The sequence below is a fragment of the Nymphalis io genome, chromosome 18, assembly GCF_905147045.1.
Source record: "Nymphalis io chromosome 18, ilAglIoxx1.1, whole genome shotgun sequence".
Classification (NCBI taxonomy): Eukaryota; Metazoa; Arthropoda; class Insecta; order Lepidoptera; family Nymphalidae; genus Nymphalis; species Nymphalis io.
The window spans coordinates 3,925,907-3,933,566 of NC_065905.1; positions in this window are offsets into that span (position 1 = coordinate 3,925,907).

Consider the following 7,660-nt stretch of genomic DNA (forward strand, 5'->3'; position numbering starts at 1 on the left):
GTTTTGATGGCGGTGGTGGTAATGGCCTTATTTATGAACTGACTGATTTCTATCTGTCCTTATTGATTTGATATTCAAAAAAGAAGACACAGCATTGTTTTAAATATTTTATGAAATCAAATATTAATTCTTCATTTTCACTCTTATTACTCACACAAGTCGCAGTTACGCACACATATTTTTTCTTTGCAGTATGTCCTGCAAAATGTCTAGTTTTTCTTGAGATTTTTTTATAGGTAGGTGGTCGAGCATATGGGCCGCCTGATGGTAAGTGATCACCATCGCCCATAGACATTGGTGCCGTAAGAAATATTAATCATTCCCTATATCGCTAATGCGCCACCAACTTAGAATCTATGTTGTGATGTCCCATGTGCCTGAAGTTTCACCGGCTTACTTACCCTTTCAATTGGAACAACAATACTGAGTGTAGCTATTTGGCGGTTTTTGTTGTTTTTAGTACCCACAGTGCACAAAACCCTACCACAAAGTAAAACTTTAATACAACTGAAACAACACAATAGAACATAATCAATAATACAAAAGTCGGGCCAATAATGAATTAACGACTTTAACTTTCTGTGCCCCAACAAAATAGCTGCTTGAAATTAGCGCGGGACTTTTTTTACGACGCTGATGTTCCCTACATCAGCGTCTCGTATCGGAAAGGAATCTTCTAACTTTATATTCTAGCGAGATTAATCTGTACTAAATATTATTTTCCAACAATTTAATAACATAGCTATATTAAGCCAATATGTCAAAAATAATTACGGTCCAAAACATTTTATAAGCTAGTAACACTGTATATCAAGTGCGTTATGATTAAAACATTACATAAAATGTCGTTACCACCGAGTGTGGTAAGTGTACAAATCTAATATTCGTTTAATCTCAAGTCCGAGGTCGCAATTTACTTGTCAATGGGTGTCGGTCCAGCCGGCGGCTTGCAAATTGCCACCCCTTTACCGCTTATTCTGAGTGGACTGAATTACCTCAGCCAATGTAGAATACATATAACATAAAGGTTTATTTAATTTGTGAATATTTTCATTGAATCGAGATTTCAATCGATTCTATCAAACACATTTTCATTTATAATTATTTCTTGTTTATTATAATTTATGTAGTGAATTTAGTTTTTATTTTATAGTGAAAAATGTATGAGAAAAGATTTTCAGTGTTCAGTGATATTATCATGTATTTGTATATAACATAAAGGTGATTGATATGATTCATGATTTAACTGCAAAAGTATGACAAAACATAATATTAAAATATCAAATTCGATCAAATAATAGAAATATGCAAAAAAGGCACGGACAACACGTTTGTGGAAATTAAAAAGATAGATACTTTTAAACTTAATAATCATAACACGATACATCGTTTTTATTACATTTGAAATTTATTCAAACCTTTGACAATGAAATGACAAAATCGGCACGTTTTCGCATTTTCACATTCGTTTTATTATTTACAATTGCGTAACTCCACTTTGTGTTTTGTTAATTGGAACGCGTGATACATTATATTATCGAAGCTAACATACAATTTTATATATATCCTAGTTTGTCTTTACAAACTAATTACGACCAATAATTGAAAAATGAAATTGTATACAATTTAATATTTAATTTAAAATAAGCGTAACACACCTATTCCTGTTTAGTAAAGTCAGAAATGATATATTTTTATACATAGACAAATTGTCTACGAGGCGTTATTTAAAAGTTATTATTGGTTTACTATTAATAGATTAGAAACGTAAAAAACATATATTTTTTTTGTACAAAAATTTTGTATGGAGAAAATTTCTGAATCATGCTAACGTTTGATTCACCGCAGTATATATAAGGTCTCGACTTTTGAAATATAGAATTGGCATTCCTGGTCGATTTTTGCGACCTCTGATTTCAGCCACAACGGCAATTCTCTGCCGCACTGAAACTGCGGAGGATATAGTGCACAAGTATGTGCGCAAACACAGGTGCTCTCTCTTTTACTTCACTCTCATAATCCAAAAATAATGTATAATGTTAATATTCAATTCTTACACAAACGTTTCGCAGTAATGTCATACCATTATAATTATAACAAATGAATTTTTATTTTAAATCAATTTTAGACAACTCTATGGCAATGTTAAAATAAAATTTTAACGAAATTGTATTATGATTCTCGCTTCAGCTTTTAACATTTGTGTAGCGTGGTTGGTTGGTTATCTCGCAATACTTTTACCGAGTAATAGCTTTTACTTAAAATGTTCAACGTAAAGTAATAAAGTGTTTTAATAATTAATCTTAGATGGTCAAAGGCAGGAGTCGAGTCACATGTTAAAAAGCGATCGATTCCACATTTTAACTTCAACTCAAATATTCAATAAAAGAAACTAACATGAAATTCACGCTTGTCACATCTAACGATTTTTTTTTAAATAGGAAGATAGTCTAGCAAATGTGCACTTAGTAATCGCCATAGCTCATAGACACTGGAATTATAAGTAATATTGACCATCCCTTACATCGCCAATGCACTACCAACCTTGGTAACTAAGATACTTATTGATATTCTAAAATACTAAGTATTGCTTTTTGACGGTAGAATATATGTTGGTACCAAGGGTCTGTGCCACAAGCCCTAACCACCAGCTAAATTACATAACGTAATAAATATCACTTTCAAAATACGTATATTAAATAAATATTAAGTCCGTCTTAAAGTATTAGTTGCTAACAGCGAACTAAAGAGAGAGAGTCCGCGTTCAAAACACTTACATAAGACACCTTTCAAGTTTTCCAATTAGGGAAGCTGTGGTACATGTATCGTTACAAGATTTAACTTGTATCCTCAAGATAATGCGAGAAACATCTGTGCCTCATTGTTGTAAGGCGAATACACAATTATGTGTTATACGTTCATTGTGATATCCGAAGTCTTGTTAAACATATGTATGTATGTAGGAATTATTTTTCCTTTCGGTAACGCTACTAAAGTAATGTATTAGTAGTATTTACTTAGTGGTAGTGATTTGTGCAAGCCCTAAAGGAAGGGAAAGTGAGCTAGTGTAACTACATGCATAAGGGATATAATATCTTAGTTCCAAGATTGATGGCGCATTGGTAAAATCATAATTGATATTTCAAACGGTACCAATGCCTATGCCTTACCATCAGGTGGCCCTTCTGCCCGTCCCAACTGTGTAAGTAACTAAGTAAGTAAGTAACAGGCTGTAAATGTCCCAATGCGGGTTGGTGGAATACACATGTGGCAGAATTTCGATGAAATTATACCATTTATACCATTTATTTTGCTACACACATACATTACATAGATTATACAGAAGAAAAATAATTAAATTTAAAGAATACAGTGTAGGTAGCAAGGGGTTCATCTCAGTATAATTAGACACAGGCAGGTTTCCTCAAGATGTTTTCCTTCACCGAAAAGCACGAAATGAATTATAAACAGAAATTAAGCACATAAAAATTCAAAGGTGCTTGCCCGGGCTTGAACCCACGTTCATCGATTTAGATTCACGCGTTCTTACCACTGGGCCATTTCGTCCCAACTGTGTAATAATAACAAAAACATTTTTCTGTTACTGAGGCTCGTTATTATTGCTCGGGGCCACCACGCAGCTTCGATGCGATTAGGTGGATTCAAATCTGTTATAAGTTCATCAACAATGTTTTCCTTAATTAAGAACATAAAAACTCAATGGTGTTAAGCCGGGATTGAACCCTTAACGTTCGGTTAAAATTAACCTTTTCTAGCTATCTCGACGATCGTTTTATGTACATTTAATATTAGGTTACTGACAATATTTTTGAATAATTTATACTATAATAAATTTTTGGAGTTGGACAATTATTGATTAGAATTCTATCTCCTAATGTATACTCCTACATTAGGAGATAGAATTCAAAGATATATCAAGACCGCATCGTATTTATAATATTAGTTAGAATTTATTATATTATGCATATTAGCAAATTGGCCACGAGTTAGTATGTGGTACCGTAGACATTGGTACTGTAAGAAATATTCAATATCCCTTACATCGCCTATCCGCCAACAACCTTGGAACTATAACTTGAATAGATTTAACGAAAATAATTTTCATTATTTTATATCATCTTCATTATTCATAAATTCAAATATAATTATGATACAAAGTTGTCTTTTATTCATTGAATGGTTTATGCATGACGTTAAACTCGAGTTACATACAATAAACGTTTATATAATAGAATTAACAAAACAAAATATTGTTTTTGCTGTATAACATTGTTCATCAAAAGTTCGGATGCGAAAATTTTTTTTATAAGTTGCGGTTGAATTTTTGATCTATTATAAAATATGTTATGGTTATATATAAAAAAAAGAATATTGTATTATATACATATATATTTATTTCGTTAAAACTGTATATAATGAATTGGGTTATACATTTATGAACACGATAAATAAGAATAAAAGATAAAATAAATTCTTATAATTCTAATTTTTTCATTACAGTTAAGTGTATCTTACTAAACTAGTAGTGAAGTGACTAGCAGAATAGAATAACATAGTGATATTATATATATTTACATTTCAATCAATCTGAAACAATAAAAAATATTAAGTAATTAAAGAAGTGGATAAAAAATATTTAGAAAAAAAAGATTAACATGATAAATTTGCAATATATTTGAGTCCATTTTTAATGAGGCAACTGAAATGTATAATAAAACAAGATTTTGTCTTATTATACATCTCAGTTGCCTCAACACCCTTTGTCTTTCTATATACTATTTCTATGTAGTTTCTTTTTGTTTCGATGCAATATCTTTCAAGTTTCAAGTTCTCGTTTTTATTTCTAAAGGCTGGCTGAAGTATTGATAAATATATAAATTATTTATATAACAACATTATTTCATTTAAGTACTGATATTCACTTTAATTACACATCCAAAGTTTATATAAAAACTTTGCCGTAATTCAAAACGCATTTTTTTCCCAAATCGATTATAAATATTATAAAGTATTCCAGATCTCGATGCCATCATGTTCATTAAATGTCAAAGTGTTTTGTCTTTGCTCATCCTGCGATTGGAATATAGACTAACTTATATTATATATTTAAATATATAATATAAGTTAGTCTGAGTTCAAACCCGGGCAAGCACCACTGAAATTTCATATGCCTTATTCGTATTTATAATTCATCTCGTACTTGGTAAAAGAAAACATCGGTAGGAAACCTACTGCTGCTGCACGTGGTGAAATCAATTCCTTTAAAAAGGTAAGCCTAAGGTAACCCAGCAGTGGGATATTATCAGACTGTTACTTACTGTTATGTTTATATACAAATGAATCAACAAAATGATTATAAATGTAACGCTTTGGGCCACGTGAAATATTTTACTATTTCCATGAACTTACTTGGAATTTTTAATAACAATAGTAATCATATACTTAATTTATATATAAAACATAAAGTAGACAAAGGATTGTATAATATTCTTTATTTTAAATTGAGAACAATATACATTATTTCAAAGAGCAAAATTCATAACGTAAGAGCGTTTGTTTTCTGTTTTTGATACTAAAACAAGAAAAATATTTTTCAAATCCTGTTTGTCTCATTCTGTATATTAAATTCAAGAAATTAAAATGTTAAATTATGACACGTTAAGTATATCATTTATTAATGTTTAATCTTATGTGAATCTAAGTCTAGTTCACCGTGAAATGGAGTTTTTTTTGTAACATAGGATGGGCAAATGGGCCACCTGATGGTAATCACCATCTTCTTCTGCCTAGCGTTTTCCCGGCCTAGTAACGCCAGGGTCCGCTTTCCTGCATCTATGCTTCCACTTTGCCCGATCTAAAGCGTCCTCCTTAGTGAGATCGTGCTCTCTCATATCGTCCCTCACAACATCAAGCCAGCGCTTCTTGGGCCTGCCGCGAGATCTAGGGCCTTCGACAACAAAGTCCAGGCATCGGTTCCCGACATAGTCTGGTGGTCTGCGGCTAATGTAGCCAAACCAACGCAGACGGCTTTCCTGCAACTTATCCGCTACATCGCAAACTCCAAGGCTACCATGGATGTGCTCGTTACGAATGCGATCTAGTCGCGTAACGCCACACATCCACCGCAGCATCTTTATTTCCGCGACGTGAAGTTTCTGAACGTGTCTGAGCTGGCCACGTCTCGCTGCCATACAATAAGACTGGTCGGATGATGCACTTGTAAACAAGGCCCTTTAATTTTACCGGTATCCTGCGATCACAGATTACCCCGGTGACTTCCCGCCATTTGGCCCAGGCGGCGTTTATTCGAGCTCTGACGTCGTGGTCGACTGTATCAGACTCATGCAGTACGGACCCGAGGTATTTAAACTTTTCCGTCTTGATAACGGATTCTCCGCCTATCTTTATGGGTTCGAGGTCCGTACTACCACAGGCCATATACTCGGTCTTCGCAACATTTAGCATCAGACCGCCCCTCTCTAGCACACCCTTCCACTGGTTCATCTTTTGCTCCAATATCTGCTTGTCCTCATCTACCAGTGCAATATCATCAGCATACATCATGAGCCAGGGAGACGGCTAATGGGCTTTCGCTGTGACAACGTCAAGCAATACACTGAACAGAAAAGGACTCAGGGCTGAGCCTTGGTGGACACCAACTGTGATTGATGATGGTAATCACCATATATAACTTTATATACATTAAAAAAATATATAATTAGATTTACATATATAAATAAAAAAAGAAATAATTAATACGCTATCATAATATATATCACATAGTGTTTAACACGCATACAATATATATAAATAAATATATGTATATATATTCCAATCACACAGATTTTTTCCCTTTTGCCATTATTGATTTAATATCCGAAAGAAGATACGGGACTGTTTAACGGAACTTTTGGTTAAACACTGTTTCTGTATCTATGATTATTATTATTTTTAATTTGACTTCAGTTAAATATAAATGCTAACAAAAGACTTCCTTTATATTTTCCTTATAAGACTAAATTCTCCTTAAGTTGTATCTCCATTGTTAGCTATGTTAGAAATGTAGAGCAGAACTCGAGGCTGAATGCTAGAATTAAATTTTATGAAGCTAGAATTTATGGCGGCACTATTTTCTATGTAAATATTATTAACAGTAATGGCGTTAAATACTTAATTAAGATTGTATTAGTGTTCGAATTGTTGGAGCTCGAGATTGTAATGTTGTAACACAAATTGCATAGAAATAATAATTATTATAAGACAACTCAGTAAGTTAAAATGGAGAAAAATATCTGCCTTTTGTGCATATAAACTTGACTCAATACGAGCAATACATTAAAAAAACCACATTCGTCTGCGTGTAATTTTGTAATGATGATGCGGACTGGCAAGTAGGCCACCTAAAGTTATATCTACCTATAGATCATTGGCACTGTAAGAAATATAAAGCATCCTTTACATTGCCAATTATGTACCACCGACCTTGGCAACTAATTTGTTATGTCGTATAACTGTAGTTCACTGGTGGAAGGGCTTTGTACAAGCTCGTCTGGGTAGGTACCACCCACTCACCAGACATTCTACCGAAAAACAGCAGTACATGATATTGTTGTATGATGATGAGTGAGCCAGTGTAATT